Genomic DNA, 24,270 nt, shown 5'->3' with positions numbered 1-24,270 from the left:
CTCATTGGAGAAAATGTAATGCTCGAGACTGTACAGTTTCACCTTTGTTTGGAGTAATCCCACTCTTAAAGATAGAGCAAGACATTCCTGATCATTCTAGAGCTCTTTGTGTATATATCTAATAAAGTACTAGATATAATACATTACACTATTTTTTCTTTTTTAATTAATTATTTTATCTTCTTACACATCGTTGTTCATTTTTGTACAGTATTTGATTTCTCCCCTCAAGTATCGCACCCAACATTTTCCCACCAACACAGCACCCCTGAACCATCACCATAGTGTCTTGTGTTCTTCCCTCTTCTATTTTGACCCCTCTACCTCCCCTTCCCCACTGTATACTTCAAAACTATGGTCTGCCTGCAAATTTTGTCTTTTTCCAGACCCCTCATTCAGTTTCCCAATATTCCACTTATTCAAAAGGAAACCTGCACTCCTATGTTTATTGAGCGCTATTTATATCAGCTAAGATATAGAAACAAATTTTATGCCCCAAAATAGATGACTGGTTTTAGAATATGTGGTATATAAACACAATGGAATACTACTTAGTGATCAAAAAAGATAAACTCATGCCATTTGCAGTAACATAGATGGAGCTGGAAGGGCTTATTCTAGCTCAAATAAGTCAGAAGGTAAAAGAAAAATATTGAATGGTCTCACTTATAGATGGAATATAGGAAAACATTACATCAATTTTAATGTTTATACTTCAATTTAGAGTTCTTAGAAATCAGGGGACATATTGTATTTATTCTTGAATCCTCTGAACATTTTTAGCATATAATAAGTTCCCGATAATAAAATATTTAGAGTTAAAATAATACTACATAACACTCCTGCTGGTCACCTGTGGAGAACATGGTGGCATCTTTGAGTGGAGAGGGGAAGGGACCACCTGGCAGCAGCTCAGGAGAGCAGGCACTGACAACTCCTGAGAGCAGTTGCCATCTGTGCTGGAAGATTTGGGGGTGTTGCGGAGGGAACGTATTAGAATTCTGGCAATTTGAAGAAACCCAAAGTTGTTGCAGTCTGGAGATGAAAACCAACTCCTGGGATTGTTAATCTACAGAGGTGGGGGGGATTCAAGAACTGATGAAATTAATACTTAACCGGGGAAATGCCCTGAAATGCAAGTTCTAGAAGAAGATGTGGAGAAGAAAGGCAGTGATATTCAGCAACTAAAAAAAAAAAAAAAAAAAAAGTTAATTGAAGCAGAACAAATACTAGCAACAGCTGTTTACCAACCAAAAGGAAAAAAAAAAAAAGCAAGAAAACATGTTAGCTTCCCTGAAGAAACAACTAATATGCACATAGGATTAGCGCAAGTAATGCTGTGTGTGTCCCACTGACTTGGGTTCCAGGGCGCCCAGTGTGACCACACCCACTGTCTTAGAGACAAGAAATAGATTGTTGGGTCAAATGAATAATCCTTCCACTACTGGTATAAATGATCATTTGCCAGGGGACATATTGCCAGATGTCCTTGCAACCATGGCAATCCAGTAATATGTCAATAAATATTTACCAACAAATCATAGTAATGTGTTTTTGTTAAAACCTCCGGAGCATAATAAAGAAAATGAAGATGATGTAGAGGTTATGCCAACAGGTGCCTCCAGCAGAGGTTGTGACTGATTTAATAAATAATAAAAACATACATAATCAAATACTTAAGAATTATATTTCCTAAATACCAGCAAACCTATAAAATAAACCAGCTAACTCTGGCTCTAATGGAATTGTGGAACCCATTAAAAATCACAATGAACTTTCTTTTAGATACAAAAGCCATGGTTTAAGATCTGAGTCTCTAGGTGAATATTGATAGAATAATCAAAATTTACTGTTGGATAAAAGATGGTTTTGCTGTGTACCACTTTGCCCTGTTGTGTTCCAGCTGTGGAATACAACAGGGCATATTTGTTTCAGAAATAAAACTTGAGGGAAATGCCCTATGTACATAACACGAATTATTTTGAAACTTTTTTTAAATGACAATCATTAATATGCATCATATCTCAAAATAAAAAAAAACCCTCATTTAAATGTTATGGTTGCTAGCTTCTGTCACAGGAACAGGAGAAATTATCTCAAATTGTACTATTTATAACTATTGTAATTTTCTTATTTATAAAAACTCAATAAAATAATGATATATAAATATACACCATTTTTTTATGAAAACTTGCATTGCTCCAGAATAAAAGGTAGGTATTACCCAGGAATTACAGAGTAAGAACAGAAAAATTCAGTTTTCAGTGTGCAGGAGTGCAGGGAGGGAAAAAGATGGAAATGGAGGAAGAGATGCATTGTCTTTTGGAGGAATTAAATAACCATTTTTTGTGTTTTTGCTCCTTTCACTATTCTCATTCTATTTTAATTTTTCCCCATTCTTGCTCCTTAGCACACTCTGATGTGGTTCCCTCTCTCCAGACCCCAGCACATATTGCTCCATGGAAAATATTGACCATAAGAAGGAAAAGTGTGATCAATTCAAATTTTCCTCCTCCAAATGCTTTTAACTCAAATTCCATTAAGTGTTTCCTTCTTGCTTATATTCCATTTCATGCAATCTCCATACCATTAAAATAACCTAGACAGAGTAAGACTAAGTTCTGAATTTTTAAATTACTATTTTAGGTACAATGTTCAGAATTATTGAATTGTACACACATGAATGAAAGAGATAATGAACAGAAGCTAAAGAAAGTGTTGGGAAAAATCTGAATAGAAATAAAATACACTGTTCCTATAATTTTATTGCAATGTAAAATAAAAGAAAAAGCATTTTTAGAATTTTTATTTTATGTAGACAAAATGTATGTAAAGGGGAAAACAAAAATCACTTATATTCACGTATTGTCTATGTAGAAGCTTTTCATTCACATAGTATTTATTCCTATAAATTTATTTAAAATATTTTATAAAAGGCTTACTGTGTGTCATGTATTACGCTACATGATTGGTGTCATGTATTCTGTTATATGATTGGTATTTACAAGATGCAGTTGCCAAGATATGATTAAAGTTTCAGGTACATTGTGGGAAATGTATGAAAACACTTAAAGTGTTAGGATGAAAAGCAGGGTAAGGGATTTTTTTTTTCTTTTCTTTTTTTCTTTTTATGATTGATTTATTTTATGGGTACAAGATCTGAGGTACAGGCCAGAGATGTCGGGGGTGAGAGGATTCACCAGAGACAGAGTGGGGGACAGAACAGGCAGACTGACTGAAATACACTGCTGAGGGGGGAGCAGTGGGTAGACCGGAGAGGTCTGCTGCGCCATGTGGTTCACCTCCCTGTCTGGGGATCAAACTCATGCTGCAGTGGCTGCGGGTTAGCTCCATAGTGCTGTATCTTAAACCCTTGCACCACCAGGGAGGTCCCAAGGGTTTCTTTTTCAAAACGCAGGTGGGAAACTATGCAGGTGAGAGGAAGGAGGAAGGTTGGTTATGAAGGACCCTTGCCTCATGCACAGTTCTTAAAGTTTGACCAGGGCCATGGAAGTCGCTGGGCAAAGTCTCAGCAAGGGATTTTTGCTTCTCGCAGGAATGAGTTTACCTTGGTGTGACCACTCATCTTTCTTGCACAATGTCTGAAGCAGCCCTCCCAAACTTGGCCTCACACAGTCACCCCACGCTTCACAGGGTCAGCAGCTGGGAGCTTTGGTCAAACCTCCGCCTTCTGGAGAGGAGCTGTGTGGAGAATCTGTTTTTTGTTTCCCTAATAACAGCTTTTTGGTATGGAAAGTATAACCCTCATTTCATAGAAAAGGAGGAGACCCAGAGAGCCTAAATTATTCTCTTCTAATTTCACAGATAAGTAGGTGGTGTTAATGCAATTCAAACAGATTTTTCTGACCTTTGAGTTGGAGTTCTTTACACTTCTTTTCAAACTGTTGAGAAAGAAGTCACAAAAATGATATCAGTATCATCTTACTTGACCCTAAATTGTGCTATGAGATTGTGTTAATAAAATTATATTTAAAGAGTTTACATATTTTAAGCTATATCCCTTGCAGTATATCCCTGGATATCAAAATAATGGACATATTAAAATGAGGCTGTTGACAATTACTGGCCAAAAATACAGGGTTATTATTTTACAAACAGACATGCAGATGCTGGACTTTATCCATAATTTTTTTGATAATTGTGTAATTTTAAAAGTAGCCTGATTTTTGTATCATCTGCCCGCCTCCATCCTTTTTAACCTATGGCACCACCCATGCGCAGGAAGACTTCAGAAATATTTCGTGACTAAGAACATAGTGGAAAGGAGACATTGTTCCTAGAGATATTGTAAAAGACTGTGAAAGCATTAGAAGTCTCTGTCCAATACTCTGTGACTTGCTTCCTTATCTCTCTTTGGTCTATCAATTACATTGGAAAAATGGAGACATTCAGCCAAAATATTTAGAAGACTGTTAATCATTATTTATGTGTGACTATATGGTTACATATGTGTTTATAGCTTTTATATATTTATTTTTTTTTATTCAAGCAGAGTATGTGTATGGATATGAGGGAGTTAAATTCAAAGTGTTCACTTGAAGGAATGATGAAATTCCTCATAAGGGACACAATGACTTATAGGAGATAGAATGTCAGTAATATTGGTTACTAGGCAATAGTCTTACCATGTTGAACACCATTCTAAATCATTGCAACTATTAGGTAATTTAATCCTACCATCCTATGATACAATATATATTTATTGCCATTTTACAGGAGAAACAGAAAGGGTTATAATTCATGTAATGCGCCTAAAACCATAGTTTGTGTTGGAGTCAGGATTTGAATCCAGGCTGAAAACAATAGAAGAAAGGGCTTTTTGAATAATAGAAAAAAACTTCCAAATAATAGTCATCTTAAGATACTTATCTACACTATATTGAATTGCAATTCATTAAATCTTTCTCATATAGTAAAAACAGAACAGAGGAAATTCTATTTTTCTGAAAAGACTCTTGGAAGTTCCTTTAGTAAAACAGCACCTTTTGTAGTTTCTAACCTTTTTTTTTTTTTTCTATTAGCAATTAGGAACACAGATAACAAGGGCAGTAGAATCACATTTGCTGATCTCAGGGGAATTGAACCAACAAGTGTTTTCTTAAATAACTGAAGTTTAACAAGTTGCAGGCAAAGAAAATGACAGCTCCCTCAGATAGTTAATACTGATCCAGAGAGAGGTGTGGCCAACGTGTTTTATTGTGGAAAACAACAAATGAGAGTTGAAAGACTGACAGACAAAAGGCATGGGAGTAAGAAGAAAGAGGATAATCTCCATATTTTTTCTGGTGATGGGTCATGAAAACAAACAATACAGTCAACATAAAAACATAAAAACACACCAATTGTGCAAGATTAAATAGCAAAAAAATCTCACACATACAAATAATACAGTGCAATATTCAGAATGCCAATTTAATGAGCTTCTTTAACACTTAGTAGGTTTTGACTTTTTCAGGCATATGTCTTCATCTGATTACCTTAACAAAGTCATTTAATAGACAAATTATTTTCCAATTACCTGTCCTCTTATTCATAAACAAGGAAAATAAGACTTAGGGAACTTATTTATTTGCTCAAGATTAAGTATCTACATACTAATGGAATTGGAACTAATATATTTGCCCTCCAGTGTAAATCTATGGAAACTCAAATTTCCACTGGGCTAAATTTTCTTAGAATACTAGTCTAGTGAAATCCCAAAAGAAGAACTAGCTCACTGTTTTCTATATTACCAGATATATATTGATTCAATAGAAACTTACCTAATTTAAACTTTGAGTTTCTGTGACCAATTGTGGTTCTCAAATGAATAATTTTCAGATGTAAGCCCTACCCTCTTACATGAGTAACTTTCCATGGAAACTTTAACTCTGAGTTTGGAGAGTGATGCCTTTCAGAAATATGCTGGTACACATTGTTTGCAGCTTGTTGCCTTGGAATGTCAAAATAACTTACAATCCATTTGACACCTGTGTTCTTTATTCTATTGTAATTTTTTATAATTTATCTTAGTGTCATTCCTGAAACTTGGGTATCTTCCATTGAAAAAAAGCATAAAGGAATCAAACCAACGGTACTTTTATTTTTGGCTTAGGCAATCAACTTGTACTAGAACAAAGGAGCTTGAATAAATCTCCTTTAAACCACAGAGTATGTAAGTTAGTGATTAAATAATCAAAGTTAACTTTGAGATGACTTCATGTATAAAGTCTTATAGCATAATGATGGAGGGGCCTCCCTAGTGGCATAGGGGTTAAGTCTCAGCACGATAGCCACTTCAGCCTGTGGCCTGCATTTGATTTCTGGTCAGGGAGCTAAACCACATGGTGCAGCAGAACACTCCTGTCTTACCCTCTGCTCCCCTGAGCAGTGTATTTCAGTAGATTCACCTGTTCTGCTCCCCACTCAATCTCCGGTGAATCCTCTCACCCCCACACCTCTGGTCTGTACCCCAGTTCTTCTGTATATAAATAAATAAATAATATTTAAAAAAATTATGTGATGTGTTTTACCACTTTCAGAACACATTGATAATTTTCAGTCTTCACAGCAACTTTTTAAAAACTGGGGAATACAGATATCTTATTTAATATTTTTTCAGAGAAGGAAATAGTAGTGCCACAGGATTAATTTGCAGAAAAACATATAATTAGTAAGTGGAAGTATTAAAAATTGAAAACATTTTCTGGCCTCTACATCATAGTTTTCATAATATTTTTTAATGATTCATGTATACACACCCTACCTCCAGGAGGCTTCAATAAACATGTAAATATTTAGTGTGTTGACTCATTGACCTTTATTCTGATAACAACTAACTCATTTGCTGCATCAGCAGGTATAGCTTTAGTTCCTTGACTGCATTTAATGCTCAAGTTCCTTAGATTATTTTAAATGCTTAACCAATAATCCAGCTTGACTGGAACTTTATGTATTCTTTGATTCTCAAGTTTTCAAATTAATATTTGTTGAATTTTTACATACTTCTAGAAATACAAATATGTATTCATTGGATAATTAAAGTTGTAACCAGGGCAGAAATTCTTAATTAAAAAAAAAGCAATTAATCCTAAGAATAGAAACTATAACCTAGATCATGGTTTGTCCTTTATTTAATATATCAGGGAGCATAAAATTGTCATAAAGAAAGAAAACTCATTAATCTGTTCCTCAATCTGGATTAGTTTTCCTTAGTGAAAAGTTCTAAGTTGTAGATTTTTTTTAATGAAATGCAATTTCTTTTTTTTCCTAAAATGCATGTTCAATACTCTGTTATGCACTATAATTGGAATTAGACTAACAAAGCACTGGAGTTCTGAAGATGACTAGCTTCAATGAATAGATAAGAATGACTTGAAATTAGCTCATCAATTGCTTGTATGTAAATGATTTCTAGAGTGCTTGGACACCTGAAAACAGTTCTTACATTCCTTTCAGTCATTTCAATATTCCCTGGGCAAGTATTAATTTTCCTAACAAGCCCTTCATTATAGATAAGTCAAAGCTCAAGCCATTTTATTTCGGCTTAGTAAATGCCCTAAATGAATATTGAGAAATGTGAATCGGTGAAATTCAAATTAATGGAAGTGCACAATCATAACTAAGATAAACCTCAGTCTAGCTTTACCTCTCCCTTCAAACTGATAACTTTTATTTTTAATTATGCTGTCCCTACAGTTAATATTCCTGTAAACTACATAAACATAATAACCTAACTTCCAGGGAAGCTTAAAAATTTAGAAAGACATTTCTAATAACAGGATTGTATAGAAGTAAGCTGACATAATGTGCTATGCACAAACATTGAATTCAATGGTCTGTGTTTTAGTGCCACGTTACCCTTGGAAAATTCACTGAAACTTCTCAAACTTCAGTACTTTTATGTGGAAAACTTTGATATTAATAGATACTTTCGGAAGGCAATATTGTACTAATATTTGAACTTTCAAACCTGTCCAAAATTACAAATATAAAACCATTTGAAAGTGTAAATTGCCATTCAAACGTGATTCTGATGGTGTGTTTATGTACCTTAAGTGATATGAAAGTCAATAAAATAGATTTGATTCTTTTAAAGCCTGTACCACTGATTAACAACAATGCAATTCATTGAAAGTGGAAGACAGAGACCTGGATTGCCAGTGTGTCTATCATGTTTGTAGTTGAGGGTCATGGAGTCATCAGATACACTAAAAAAGTTTCAGTTTTCTTAATTATAAAAAGAGGATAATTATACCATAGTAATTAGTAATCTTAAGGGAAATGAGTCCCTACTTGCTAAATTGTTGGGTCATTTCTGTACAGACCAGAGTAATTTAAATGATTGGTTTTCTACTTCATTTTGGGGCAATCATATTCTTCAGTTTGACTGACTTGAAGAGTTCTATCTATGGAAATCATGGGACTATCCTACTGATACCTGATCTTGTGTCACAGGGAACAGAAAGTGAAATAAAATTCCGTCAGATGCAAGAATCATAAACTTAGCTCAGGTCAAGGTTTAGCAAGGTAGAAAACTGCAGTGAGAAACACGATTATAAAGAATTCCCCTTCTTGGGCCTCCCCGGTGGCGCAGCGGATTGAGCGCAGTACTGTCTTGCAGTGCAGGTTCGATCCTGGCTGGCCAGAGAGAATTCCACATGGCGCAGCTGACCTTTCCTGTCTCATCCGCTGCTCCCCTTGGCAGTGTACTTTGGTCCTTCTGCCTGTTCTTCTCCCTGCTCTTTCTCTGGTGAATCCTCTCACCCTCCTGCACCTCTGGCCTGTACCCCAGCTCTTGTAAAAAAATAAATAAATATTTAAAAAAAAAAGAATTCCCCTTCGTAGATAAGTGATGAATGATGAGTGCAGTGTATCAGTACTGCAAGTTGCTCAACTTTCCCTTCACAGGTCTCTGACATGGTTTAAACTGTGAATGTGGATATATGATAAATTATAGTGTTTATTTACAGAGACCATTTTTTTATAGAGTTCAAATCTAACAGTTCCTAGTGAATGTTCCCTCCCATTTCTTTTGCCCTATTATACATTTTTGTTCACTTTCTATTGCGAAAAGCAAAAAACAAAGGCATAAACATAAAAGTAACACTTAATGTGTTGTTAAATAATGAAGACCCATGTAGCCATCACACAGGTGAAGAAACAAAATATAACAAGCAATCCAGAAACTTCCCTTGTCAGTCAACATTTTCCATAAAAACAATGGAATAGGATATAATAAATAGATATGTGTTAGATTAGAAGATAAATGGAGGATAGATAGATTAGATAGAAATAATATGTATACATATATAGAATATAGATACATATAGATACAATATATACATATGTATATATAGATATAGATGAAGAGAGAATGACAGGTTGAAATTGAAGTTTATTTTAAGGAATTGGCTCATACAATTTTGAGAGCCATCAAGTTTGAATTTTTGAGGTTTTATCAACAAATTGAAATTTTAGTTAAGCTTTGATGGTGTAATCTACAGTATAAAATTCATAGAGACTAAGGTAAGAGTAACTTTATAAGCTGGCCTTATGGATGACTCTTTCTGGCTGGAAACATGTAGAACACAAAGGAGAAAACACAAAGGTTCCTTTTGTGTCAGAAACATTTAAACCAAAGCAAAGGGATTTCATGGTTCTGGAGATCAAGTTCCTGAAAAGAAAGTTTGCCCAAAAGATGTTTTGAAAAGTAAGGAGGAAGTTTATCTATAAAGACAAGAACAATCTCAAGAACTATAAGCAGACATGCAAAACTGAGATTTCAATGACAAGGAAGACAACATCTACCTACTGCATAAGATAAATTGGCATGTGTCATGAGAATCAGAGGTCTCAAAAGTGTCAGCCCATAGGTATGAAAGTGGTTGCAGCTTCTTCCCCTTTGCTAGATCTTCAGTGGCACCTTTGTTATGCTCAACACGTTGTGGAGCCATATATTGCATAGAGGAATGTAAAACTGAATTCAGTAAAGTGATTGATCTAAAAGTGTGGTTATGGCAAATCAATAAGTAACAAACTGCCCCATTAGGTAAGACATTGATCTCCTAGTAGATTCTGCATCATCTTCATGAAGGATCTGAATGACATCTGTTTTGGAAAACACTTCAAAAGGCAAACAGCTTCTTCTGGAACATAGAACTTTCTTCTTCTTCCCTTTTGTGGAAGATGGAGATGCTGGCAACTGAGAAGACCATATCAACAGGCTTATTTGAAGGATGAACTAAGGAAGGCATTTATCATTATTTTATTTTTTTTATAATCTGGTTAATGAATAAAAAGCTGTGATAGTGTTGTCCCCAGGAAAGGGAGAGGTTTCAGGTTTCCTGCCCCACCCAAAGGAGGGTAGAGCTGAGCAGGGAAGAGAAGTTGGAGAAGGGACAAAGGAAGGAAGCAGGATGGAGAGTCAGAAGGAGACCTGGAGGAGGCACATGGAGCAGAGAGACATGTGAAGAAACTGTTCTTGCCTTTTGTTCATGGACTGGTTGAAACAGATGTGATTGAGAGTCCCGTGGGGAGCATAACAATAGCAGCTTTTATCTTGATTTAGATTTTGCTCTTTTCCTCCCATACTTGTCTGTTTGTTTCTGATCCTTTTCTGTGGGTCCCCACTGAAAGGTGCTTTAGACTTGTGACAGGCTTTCAGGCCTTGCTCTGGGCCAATCCTGTTCAGGTGGACTTTTACCCATGAAGGTATGGGTAACTTTGGGTACTTGATTTAGAAACTATATTCTTTGCCTTTCCTGTATTGTTTACTAATTGTATTAAATTTCCTTTTCATTGAAGTCTCATATGTTTTGTGTTGATGCAGCAGATGGCAAAACCTATTTAGAGCAGGCTGGTTTGCGGGGTCTGGGGTGCCCCTCTCTCCACCCTGTAGCAGATTGACTGTGCTTTCAAATTTAAAAAAAAAAAAAGCTGGCCTCACATGTTTTGATGTTTGTTCTCTCTTGAGTATTGATATATGCATATAAAAATTATGTCTATATATGAAGAAGTTTTATATGCATGTAATAGATTTGCATAATGGTATACACATATATGAATATATTTATACACATATGTTTATAACATTTTTCAGGTTGATCATTCTGAATGACTTGGGAATCCATTATCAACTGCCTTGAATTTTACATTTAAGGAAAATTTTTAATAATATACAGTAAAAAGAATTTGGCAAATGCCTTTGCAATTGGCACTATAGCCAGCAGCTTGTAATTTTTTTTTTCCCAGTAAAACAACTCAATTTTATTGTAGTCAGTTTACCAAAATTAATGCTTTGTGGTTATAATCACAGTCACCATTAGATGGAACTTAAAATTTTTGGAGTGATTGCTACATAGAACTAAGAATATTGCCTCAACAGTTTTCAGGGAGTTAAAATAAATCATAAATTATTCAAAGCATGAGTGGTAATAATATTTCCTCTGGATTGAAAACTGGCTTACTGAAAGGACCTTGATGCTTTGGACTCTGACTTTTTCCAATGGGAAAAATAAAAAGATGGAAATAAAATATTTTGAAAATAGAACAAAGTTTTAAACCAAGGAATTACAAATTGAAGAGTTGTTAAAAAGGTTTTCTTTGTACTTTGCACTTCTGGCAAGCATCTGATACATAAAGTCATGGATAAACAAATTGCAATCAAAGTATATAAGATTTTATAATGTTCTTAAGATTATAAGTTTAAGTTTAAACTATTACAGAAATGGTAGCTAAAGTAGTACATGTTCACAAAATCAAAATGTTTGTTGCAAATTCACCAAGAAATTATATATTATAAGCCTTTTAAACTTATTAAACTTATTCTTATGATGAGCAAAGAAAAATAAACACCAGTATTAGAATCCAAAACATTAAGCATGCATTAAAGGGAACTTGTTTGTAGGTTATTTTAGGGTAGTCTTGAAAAAGTGCTTTCCTTTGAGGAAAAAAAAAAGCACAATTAAAATATTATGTAATGCAACCTAAATTCTTTTACTGAAATTGAATATTTATTTTGATATTTTTGAATGTATGTAAAACTACTACATACTATATTAATGCTAAGTGATAAATTTTAGTTAATTTATAATTCTGTAATCATATGATCATATAATCCTCTATTTCTATTTTTCACATTATTGTGGACATTATCAAATTCACTTCCTATTTTTCCTGAAAGCTTAAATAATTTTGTGAGGAAATAATGACATCAAAATATGATAATATGATTTACAGGAAATGTATATTTGACCCTTATCTGCGTTTTTGGCACAAAGCTCCTAAACCCTTGAGATTTCCAAATAGATAATAAATATAAATTTATATTTTGTTAAGTTAATAATGTAACTTTGGGAATTCACCTAAGGTTGGAGGTTGGTTGTTAAGACAATCGTGAATAAGGAAGTGGAACTTTCAATCCCACCTCCTGATTTCTGGGGAGGAAAGAGGGTCCAAATGTTGAACCGGTTGCCAGTGGTCAATACTCTAATCAAACATCTCTATGTAATAAAGCTTTCTATAAAACCCAAAAAGACTGGTTTTTGAGAGCTTCAGTGAATAAACAGAAATGCGTGGAATGTCATGCCTGGAAAGGATATGGAAGCTCTACTCTCCTAATCCCACACTGCCCTATGTTCATCCACGTGGCTTTCCCTGAGTTATATCCTTTTATAATAAACCAGTGATCTAGTAAGTAAAGTGTTTTTCTGAGTTTTGTGACCTGCTCTAGTAAATTAATTGAATCCAAGTTGGGGGACATGGGAACCTGTGGAACTTGATGCTATCACTAGGTAGAGAGTGTCAGTATTGAATTGAATTAAAGGGCAACTTGCTGGTGTGGGAGGATTGTTTGTGGTAATCCCTCACCTTCATGTTTTGAAATTGGTTCTAGAAACACAAAAGATTATAATCAACAATCTAAAACAATAATTTACATGCTAAAATCACTGTATATATATACAGTGATTCTTCCCATCAATGACTTATCTCAATCCCAAACACCTCCTATAAAAGTTATACTTTTTTTAAAGATTTATTTATTTATGCATACAAGAGCTGGGGTACAGGCCAGATGTGTGGGGGTGAAAGGATTCACCAGAGACAGAGTGGGGAACAGAACAGGCATATTGACCAAAGTACCATGCTGAGGGGAGCAGTGGGCAAGTCTGGAGAGGTCTTCTGCACCATGTGGGTATCTCCCTGGCCTGGAATTGAACTCATGCTGCAGTGGCTGCAGATAGCTTCTTAGGTTGTGTCTTAACCCTTGTGCCACCAGGGAGGCCCCCCTATACTTTTAAATTATATGTTCACCTGTGCTAATGTGTATAAACTATATATATTATAGTTTCCTGTGTTTTTGAAAAACTTGCAAGCAAGTACTACAATCAGCATGAACTATACTTCTATTTTATTTTTTCTCCCATATTATTTGTTGTGAAAATTTAATCATGTAAATATATTTTCTATTTATTCCTATATTTTTATTTTTCTCAAATGAATAATCTTTTAGTTTTTACTGTAATTGATAGTTCAAATAACTTGGGAATCAATATTGGGATGAAATAGTCACATGCACATGTGCCAAAGACTGTATAACTAGAAATAGACTTGGTGATATAGAATATACAACTTTTCAAATTACTAGAATCTGAACAATAGGGTTTGCTAAGGAGACTTACTTCTTAGCAATTTCAACAGCACAAATCAGAAAGCAGTCTGAAGTTAAATCTGATGAAACAAAAAGCACTACAATTTCTAAGCTGAGGTGAAGGGATAACACAGGACATTTGTGTTTATTAATTAGCTGTATTGAAAAGAAAAAAGTGAAGCTTCTAATATAGTCTTAACACAATAAACTTTTACAATGTGGAACAAAATGTTAGCTGTAGTCAGTTTCTCACAGAAACCTAGTAAAAGGCTATTCTTGATGCTTACATATCAAAGAGATAATCCCAGATCCTTTAAAAAGATAGTCCTGTGCCAAAAAACTGACAGGTGACTTTTAAATAGAAATACAACTCAAAGAGGCAGGGAAATAAAATTACAGGTTTTCTAAAGTAAATGCTCTAAGATAAGGCAGGTGATAAGTTTAGAGTTGGAAAGAAGCCGTTCTAAAATTTTGTCTTGCTGAGAAGAACTTTAATACTGTTGGCCAGTAATTTCTATTCTGGATTAATGTGAAAAATAAAATCATTTTTTAATTAAAAGAATACTTTTATGAAAGTGCAGTATGAAAAGGAAGTTTAAGTAGATATAACACAAATCACTACTAGGAAACTGATAAACCAAAAATACATTAAGAAATTCTGTTCATGACTCATCTTGAAGAAAGTCAAAACAAACTACGAACTGAGAAAAGAATCCCACCATATATAACACACAAAGGATTTCTATCTACCTTGAAGGTTAAAAGTATCTATGGAATGAACTCAAACAGATCAAAGTAAAATGAGCAAAATCTATGAAACAACTTTGCCAGGAAAAAAAAATAGGAATGCCAAATAAAAATAGGAAGAAATAGTCAACATTAACAGAAATACTGGAAATGCAACTAAAACTATTTCAGGTATTGTGGACCTAACAAGAAATAGAAAAAAATAAAAACCTTGATGATTTAAATATTAATATAAATATGTATCTTACTGCTGATGAGTACATTCCCTTTAGGAAACAATTTGGCATTAAATTGAAAATCACTAACATCCCTATATGCAAGCAAAAAACTTGCACTCTTGTACACTGCTGCCACTTTAGATGGTCCAAACATTATGGAATACAATACAGAGTTGTCTTAAAATATTAAAAATAGATCTACCATATAATCCATAATTCCAGTCCAAGATATACACCCAAAGAACACAAAAACAATAATTTGAACAGATATGTGCAAAAATGATTAAATAATGAGTAAATGTAACAAAGGAGGTGAAGGATCAGTACAGAGAAAACCATAAAGATATTAAAAGATACAGAAGCACAAAGAAAAAAGAAATGTATTCTCTGTTCATGGATTGGAAGAATTAGCACTGGTGAAATGACCAAGTTACCAAAGTCAATATAGAGATTCAATGACATCCTTATCAGAGATTCAAATGGTATTCATCAATGAAATATAGAACACATTAGTGAAATTTATATGGAACCACAAGACTTTGAATAGTCAAAGAAATCCTGACAAAATGAGGAAGAATAAAGGTATCTCAATCCCAGATTTCAAACCATATTACAAAGATATAGTAATCAAAAAATGGTTAATGTGATGAAACTAGACATACACAAAAATGAAATAGAATTGATAACCCTGAAACAAATCTATGCTTATATGGACATTTAATCAATGACAAAGGAGTCAGGTGTACACATTGGAGAAAGAAAATCTCTTCAACAAATTATGTTGTGAAAACTGGACAACTACATTCAGAAGAATGAAACTGGACCACCATCTCAAATGACATACAAAAATTAACCCAATATGGATAAATACTTGAATTTTCAACCTGAACCCATAAAAGAAAACATAGGCCAAATACTCCATAATATTGTCCTCAGCAATATTTTTAGGAAGAGAGAGCAAGGGAAACAAAGCAAAAATGAGCAAGTTGGGGCTATATCAAGCAGAAAACTTCTGCCTTATAAAAGAAACTATTATTAAAATGAAACTAATATCGAAGGTCTACAAAAAAAATCATTACAACTCAACAACAACAAAAATCCAAAAATGAGAAGACCCAAATAGGGTCTTTTATGCACTTCTGCAAATAAAAAGATATACAGATGACTGTGATATGAAAAAATATTCACTTATCATCAGGGAAATGCAAATCAAAATCACAGTGAGACTTCACCTCACATCTATGAGAATGGTCCATATCACAAAGTCCAGAAACAAAAAGTGTTGGTGAGGATGTGAAGAAAAAGGAACCCTTATACACTGCTGCTACTTTAGACAGTACAAACACTATGGAATACAATACTGTTTTCTTAAAATATTAAAAATAGATCTACCATATGATCCACAATTCCAGTCCCCCGAAAGAACACAAAAACAATCATTTGAAGGGATATATGTGCTCCTATGTTCTTTGCAGCACTATTTACAGTAGCTGAATTATGGAAATAAACTAAATGCCCATCAACAGATCAATGGGTTAAACAGATGTGGCATATGCACAGATATAAAAAAACAATGATTCTTGCCATTTGTAACAACATGGGTGGAGCTGGAAACAATTGTGTTAAGTGAAATAAGCCAGAGAAAACATACAAATACCGTATGATATCACTCATGTGGATTATAGAGAAACAATGCAAAGAGACAAAACCAAACTCAAACTAGAAATTTGTAAAGTTGATACTTGTAGTGGGGGAGGGGTGGGTGCAGCACCCAGGTGGGAGGGCGATAAAATGGATTATGATAGAGAACTATGCATGCCTTGGTGGTGGGTATGATATTGTCACAATCATATGAAGAGATGGGATCCTATCTTTCTGAATAAGGTACATTGTTGTAAATCAGTGTTACCTAAGGGTAGGGGGAGGAAATGTTAAAGAAGTATATATTCCTTCATCCAGCATTTCCACTCTCAATAAACCAGGGACACCTTTGCATATGTGAATCAGCTCATTTTTTCTTATGTGAATGTAGTGATAGGCATTTATGAACATAGCATTTTTTTTTCTGATATATTGAGAAGGGGCAAGAAAAATGATTATGAAGAGAAGATAGGTGTTTTAGATTAAAAAAAATTAGGGACCATGTGTGCAGTTTCAAAAATTAAAAATTTAGTCAAAGTCTATGTGTCAAATATGCCCATTTATAATTCATGTCAGCAATAGAAAGTCACATGGGTTTGGAAAAAAGCATCACATTGATACATATCTTTAAGTCTGCTTTGTATCTTTTCTATCTTAATTTGATGCTTAAGATGGGAATGAGAAATGAAACAAAAAAGCATTCATTGTCACAGATCTATTTACAAATATTTTGATAAGTCATATACTTCTTAAAAATCAATGAAAGGAAAAATTAAAAATGAATTTCTGATTGTAAGAAATGAATGTGTAAATAAAAATAAATTTAATGGCATAGAAACCTGAAGAATCAAGGACAGAAGTGGGGGACTTTGCCTGATGAGGATGGGGTGATTTAAGTTTACTCTGCAGATATAGATATTCATAGGTTTCTCAGAGAGATTGTTTCTACAGATAATGACCCCTCTGGATAATAGCCCCAATCTTCATTCTTCTAGGTATTTGAGGGAGTGGCAGTCACTGGATTTCCATTATGTCTCTGATTAAGGTAAGAGCTAGAGCTTCTCCTTATGACATCCGTTGACCTCAGATCAAAATAATCTGAAGGGCAAACTGGTACATGCTAAGAAGGCCAGTTCTGAGAATCTTGGAGAGGCCTGTTCTGAGCACCTTCATCACATTTACATGGGTGTTAGAATCAGGAAAATTGTACATAGTAGACATAAATGCACTTAAGGAAATGTATATTTGAATCTGAATTGAAGGCAGCCTGTAAAGGGAAGGAGGTTTTAAGGTTGGACTAACCAAGAACAGAGTGGAAAAAGGTAATTTCGATCTTTAAGTGGAAAGGAAGTGCTTTCTAGTTCTTGGGATAATATGGAGGGGCCTTAATATGACCTCAGAACAAGTTGGAAGATAGATAACCTTCCTACTATGGAATGAGCCAGACATATTTAAAGCCTCACAGTACTACTTAGATTGATGAGAAGTACCTCTGCTTTCTAAGTCTTTCCATAAGCAGGGTCACCAAAAAATTAAAAACACAATACCAACTATCAAATCAAAGTAAAAACAGCAAGGATTCTTAGGATAGAAGGGAATTTTTGTATGCAGTTGACTTGCATGTCATTTCCAGATGTGGCAAAAAAAGAAAGAAAGAAAAGGAATAAAGAAAAATGTTCATAAGATTAAAGATTTCTGAAATGAAAATTAAAGGAAATATGTGAGCAATATCAGGAAAAACAATATGAGGAACTGGGAAAAATCATATGATTTTACTCATGAAAACAGAAGTCTAGATAAAGGAACATGATGTTAATTATAATACCATCTAATGAGTGATTCTGATGTGCCTGTTGATAGTCTCAACATTGAGTTTTCTCATTTGATTCTTTAAAGGACTATAAGATAAATTTAAAATATTTTACAATTTCAAAAATAAAAAATAATGATGTAAAAATTAAATTGTCCAAGGTCATACAATCATACCAACTGGAGATGGAATTTAAAACTATATTGCAAGACCATAGACTTTGACCTTTTAAACATAATGTGATTTAAAAGAAAAGCACTATTATTTAAAAAGAATTAGTTATTTCACTTGTTTTAGTAGATTGGGGCCAAGAAACATAGGATATAATGTGAAAGTGCATATGAACTCTAAGACAGCTAAAACACAATTTATTTTATTTGCCATAGACACATGTCTACTGTTTAAATACATGCTGATATAAATTTCTCCTATAGCTAGTTCAAAGCATTTGTATTTTACTAAAATCTCATCTTCAGTCCTTTTTTAAGTTGTTTTTAGGATAAAAGTTTATCCCGCCTCTCTATACTATCATGTGGTTGATGTCATCTAGAAATTTTTCTAGTACATGTTAAACACATTTTTTCAGAGTATATAGTTAGTCCCTTAGCACTTTCTGGATATCACACTCTGAATCCCAACAGCTTCCTTATGTCCATAGCACAGTTCTCTAGAACGCTTACATATGGGAGAATGTGAGTGGTGTGTACTGAGTAAAGGTCAGGGGATTTTTTTTTTTTTTTTTACTATTAAATTGAACTCAACCTTTGAATGAATCTTTACCTCTTTTATAAGAACCTGCTAAGCAAAGCAACTAATTGTGCATCATTGCACTCCACCATATATTATTAGCAGTCATTTCCCACAAACACCCTGTCAGTGTAAATGAAAGAGAACTTTGCTGTGACCCTTCATTCTCTCCAACCAATAGCATTTCTGCCTTACTCAGCAGAATAGAGATGAATTTACTGGTAAATGTTTCTGAATGGGGTGTAGTCTCTCCATAAAAATGTCAGGGTATTGAATTTCTGTGACATTGCTGATGACTATTTTTCAAGTGGTAGAATGTTCTTTTCGATCTTGTTTTTCTTTAAGACTATCCAATGAGGCAGATAATAATCATAGAGCTGATTTCACTAGAGAATCCCTTAAAAGAAAATTTCTCTGTAAAAGATCAATTGTAAATTGTAGCAGAAACTTTTTAAAAGTTTTCAATTGGTGGCTTGACAAAACTATTAATTTTATTTTTACTGCCATACTTCTGAGGGAATCTTGACTTTTCTTTGTCAGAAAGTTGAGATCTTGTTCAGAACATTTTAAATTTGAGAAAGGATACTAATCAATTTTCAACACTTTTCTGAAAAAAAGAGACAAAAAAATCCATACACAATTTTTTTTTTCCTTCACTTTAGGAGAGGTTCTTGCTATTGCTAGCATGTTCTACAGTAGTTGATTCTGGTTACTCAAAATGAGTTGATTCTAAAAAGTTTTAAAAGACTATACAAAATTTCAAATGTTTCCCCAAAGTATATGAGATTTTCAATCTGTAGTTTTTCCAACTAACTATGTGAGAATAAGTGAGGTAAGGAGTCATAAAAGGATGATTTAGAAAAATAAAAATCCAAACAGGAACTGATAATATGACTTGGGACTCCCTAGAAAGTCTAGAGGATAAAAAAAACTTGATAAATGTGCTGTATCTGTAGGGGATTTTCAATCCTCCCTCCTTTTTTTATTAGAATTTACAGTCCTGTGCTTAAAAAAAAAATAAAAACAACTATTAAAGATATTTTGAAAACTACACTTACAGTTTCCTATCATCTTTTATTTGAATGGCAGACTATATCAATTATTTATTAATGGTGGTCTGCTTTTCACCTCCTCTAATCTGAAGAACATTCTCAGTGGCTGAGAAAATAATTTTAGGAATCTTGGGAGAAGAGCTTATTCCTGAGTGTAGTATACACTTTAGCACCTATCTGTAATCTTGAAACAAAATGGAAATTTCTTTCAACAGAGAAATCGTACATCTAACAGAAAGATATGAGCAGGTAAAGTGCTTCAATTATTGGAGTTCCAAGATAAATGAGAACCGTGACTGCTCTTGAGTGGCCTGGAGGTGGATGATAATATTTCAATCACAAGAATATCAATGAAAAGAGAAGTAAAGATGGAAGGCATTAAAAGACTGCTTGAGGAAGCATATATTGCTTACCATGGAAATGAAAGATGAAAACATATAACAGAGAACCTTAGGACAGTGAACTTGTCACAAAAATCAAGTAGTGAGGACATACTAACTTTTGAACAGTTATACTAAAAAAAAAAAAAAGTGATGAGAACAGACATTTTGAAATAGGAAATAAAAGCTGTTATATATTTGCTAAAGCTTTCAGAAAAAAAATGAGATCATGGAAATGGTATTAAAACTTTGAGACTAGATTTAGAAATATTTATGAGTCAAGCATTTGCTATAACTAAAAGTCATAGAGTTTTATGACTTTCAAATGAATTTAAAAATACAGCTTTTATAACAAAAAAAAACTGTCAGTCATCAGACATATAGATTAATATGGTAACATCTCTCTTCCAAAATAAATCACTGAAATAACATTAATTATGTAAATATATAGCATAACTGATAACTAAAGGAAGGTTGGGTTATTAGGTACCAATGGCAGATTTATTTCCAAGAACTGAGTAGGAGACATAGAAAAAGAAAGGTGATAAGCCAAAACAGAACATTGCAAAGCTAAAATATACACTGAATAAGACAGCTTTAAACATAGTTCTTTTCTTATTGGCAGATGCTAGAGAATTATTAGGATCTAAATCAGATAATATAGACAGCAGGAGTAAGCTGTGGTTTAATAATGAGTTTAAATAATTTGTGAACTACGTATGGGAGAGAAGTCCAAATTACTTAGTCTTCCACTCCTGTGGACATAGAGAAATTATAAGTATTACATGGGAAACCAGGCTCAAAGTTGTATTGATCTCTAAGAAGTTGAATCATCTTTCAAGGGTATATAAAAGACATCTTAGAAATCTTAAAAAGTATATTTTTCAGGTATGGAATCAAAGTAGTACCTGATATACAAATATAAAAATAAATTTTTAGAAGGTATAGGGAAAGAAAAAAAAATAGATGAAGACACGGAAATGATTAGAAAATTAAACAGACAGAGGGAATCAACCCAAGATACCCCATATTCAAATAACGGATGTTCTAAAAAAGAAGAATAGAGAAAGTTATGGCATAAGATGAACAAAGGGAGGAAATAAACATGAAAACAATAGTAAGAACTCTTGAGACATGAATAGATTGATCTATAGAGGCATGTGCCTACTGAGTGTGAAGCTGAATGAAAACGTGCCCACACCAAGAATTATTCTTGTGGAATTTCTTTACATCCAAAGTAGAGATGCAATGCTGAAAGTTTTCAGGAAGATTTATTTACCTAAAAAGAAATATAAATTCAAGTGACAGCAGATTTCATCAGCAGTAATGAATGCTAGAGATGTTGAACAGTAAGGTTCTGGTACCAAGCAGTCATGTCATATGCTGTTGACTTCAAGAGGTGACAAACACAAAATTGTAAATAATAATAATAGTTTATTGAAGAAAAGCAGAGGAATTGCAATTCAGGACATGAAAGCAGTAGCAAGATATAGGTGAGTCCACTGAGTATTTGGGATAGGCTGCACTGATAGGTAGAGAATGCAGAGAGGAGAGGTCTATTAGAATCTGTTAGAAACAAAGGAGACCAGTCTTGAAAATTCCTTTAGCTAACAAAAATCAGTTCATCCATAAAAGTGAATCTCAACTCAACCTATTCTGCAAAGCCAACATGACCTGGTTATATTTTGTTTCTGATTGTGGACATGCATTCTCTAAAATCAGACTCTCAGTCCATATCAGTCTTTAAGATTTTTATTTCCCTGAAGGCACATATGTGAGATTTTCCAATTTCCATCTTCAGGTTCTATTTTAGATAAAAAAAAAAATCTTTTACGGTATACTTAAATAAGTTATTTAATTTCTCTGTGTTTTGAAAGAGTGAAATTCATTTGACCTTGAATTTTAGAATGACAAAATTTGCCCTTTGGATGGCAATATTTTAATGACAAGGATTATATTTTCCTTCCTAAACCCAATTACACTATTTTATACTGCAATTGATAATCAATGAGGATTATTTATTTTTAAAATTAGATATCACAATGCTCACAATATGTGGTTTGGATCTCAAGACTGCTAACTTCCACTGGAGTGAAGTGACCTCATAACTCAAGCCAAAATTCATATAACCACAATATGAATTTATTGGGGTGAATCCATATTATAACAATATAAGTATACAACTCAGCCAGCAGTAAAAGTGGGGAGAAATACAAACCCCTTGCTGAGACTCAGGAGACTGGCACTGAGGGAAGGTGGCAGCTCAAATCCGAAGAATTCTGGCAGTTGTCTGATTGCAAGGGAGGGAAGGGGCTTTCTCAGAGTGAAAGTCTTTGTTGGCTTCCACCAAAACTGGAAAAAGGCTTCAGGACCATTGGAATGGAGTACAGAAGCATCTCAAATTGGCTGAATTTGGCATCTATAGTGATACTTCTTTTCAGAGGTGTCTTATCAGGACCATCTGCTCATTTTAATTTGGAAAGGACCTCTCAGCACAGTCAGTTTTTTATCTGTCTTTTCCTTTCAGATGTCTGTTTATCAGTGTCTTGGCAAATAATTGGTTGCTTTTTTAATTAATAATTGCTATACCTCAATTGTCCTGCCTCTCCATCAGTCAGGATCATTACAGTATCAGTATATTCAATAATGGACTATGGTAATAGTTCACGGGTGAATAGATAGTAGGAATTTTACAGGTAATTCACCTAAAAGGAGAAAGAATACAAGCATACATTGTACAAAAATGAACAATGATATGAAGCTAGACTACTACCTCACACCATGCACAAAAAACAATTCAAAATGGATAAAAGACGTAAGATTAGACATAAGACCTGAAACCATGAAATATATAGAAAAAAAATAGGCAAAACACTACGTGCCAACTCAGTAACATCTTAAAGACACATCCTCCAAAGCAAAGAAAGTGAAGGAAAAGATGAACAGCTGGGACTACATCAAACTAAAAAGCTTCTGTAAAGCAAAAGAGACATTAACCAAAACAAAGAGATACCCTACTGATTGGGAGGAAAGTTTTGCACACAATACTACTAATAAGGAACTGATTACAAAGATCTACAAAGAGCTGACATGACTTAACAAAAACAAAGTAAACAATCCAGTTAAAAAGTGGGCAGAAGAGCTAAAAAGATACTTCTCCAAAGAAGAAATGCAAATGACCGAAAGGTATGAAAATATGTTCAACATCACTAGTAACCAGGGAAATGCAAATCAAAACCACAATGAGATACACCTTACACCAGCAACAATGGCACATATTAAAAAAACAGGAAACAAGTGTTGGCAAGGATGTGGAGAAAATGGAACTTTCCTACACTGCTGATGGGAATAAAAACTGGTCCAACCACTATGGAAGTTTGACTGGAGATTCCTCAATCTACCAAACATGGAGCTTCCATTTGACCCAGATTCCACTCCTAACAAGGACACAACATCACTAATTCAAAAGGATACCTCTATGATTATCACAGCATTGTTTACAATAGGTAAGATATAGAAACAACCCAAATGCCCAAAAATAGATGACTGGATCAAGAAATGTGGTACATATACACGATGGAATATTACTCAGCAATCAAAAAAGATAAACTCATGTCATTCCCTGCAACATGAATGGAGCTAGAAGGGATTATATTCAGGGAAATAAGCCAGAAAGATAAAATAAAAATATTGGATGTTTCAGTTATAGGAGGAATGTAGGGAAAACAAATAAGGGATCAGAAAAATATATATATAATTACAATAAATTTAAAAACAAAATTAACAGGCAACTATAAATCAGAGACATTCTACAGGAGAGAGGCAGGGAGAGGAATCAAAACATGGGAGAGAGGGCCTCCCCTGGTGGCGCAGTGGTTGAGGGCTGGGCTGCGAAGCTGCCCGCAGCCTCTGCAGCGCTGGTTCTATCCCCGACTGCAGGGCGAGGGTCCCACATGGCACACAGACCTCTCCTGCCGCCCGCTGCTCTCCTCAGCAGTGTACTTCGTCAGTCTGCCTCTTCTGC

The 24,270-nt window shown here is 34.1% G+C and overlaps 1 pseudogene across 1 annotated transcript; it reads left to right on the top strand.

The window, feature by feature from the left end:
* Positions 1-596: 596 nt before the first annotated feature.
* LOC311173671 (mediator of RNA polymerase II transcription subunit 4-like) lies at positions 597-1,641 on the top strand (annotated as a pseudogene). Its single transcript has 2 exons — positions 597-638; positions 948-1,641. The product of its transcript is annotated as a mediator of RNA polymerase II transcription subunit 4-like (transcript).
* The last annotated feature ends 22,629 nt before the right edge of the window (positions 1,642-24,270 follow it).

Source organism: Talpa europaea (genome assembly GCF_964194135.1).
Source record: "Talpa europaea genome assembly, chromosome: 7".
NCBI classification, from domain to species: domain Eukaryota; kingdom Metazoa; phylum Chordata; class Mammalia; order Eulipotyphla; family Talpidae; genus Talpa; species Talpa europaea.
Note: the sequence above shows the minus strand (reverse complement) of the source record. Positions and strands in the feature narration are given on the sequence as shown.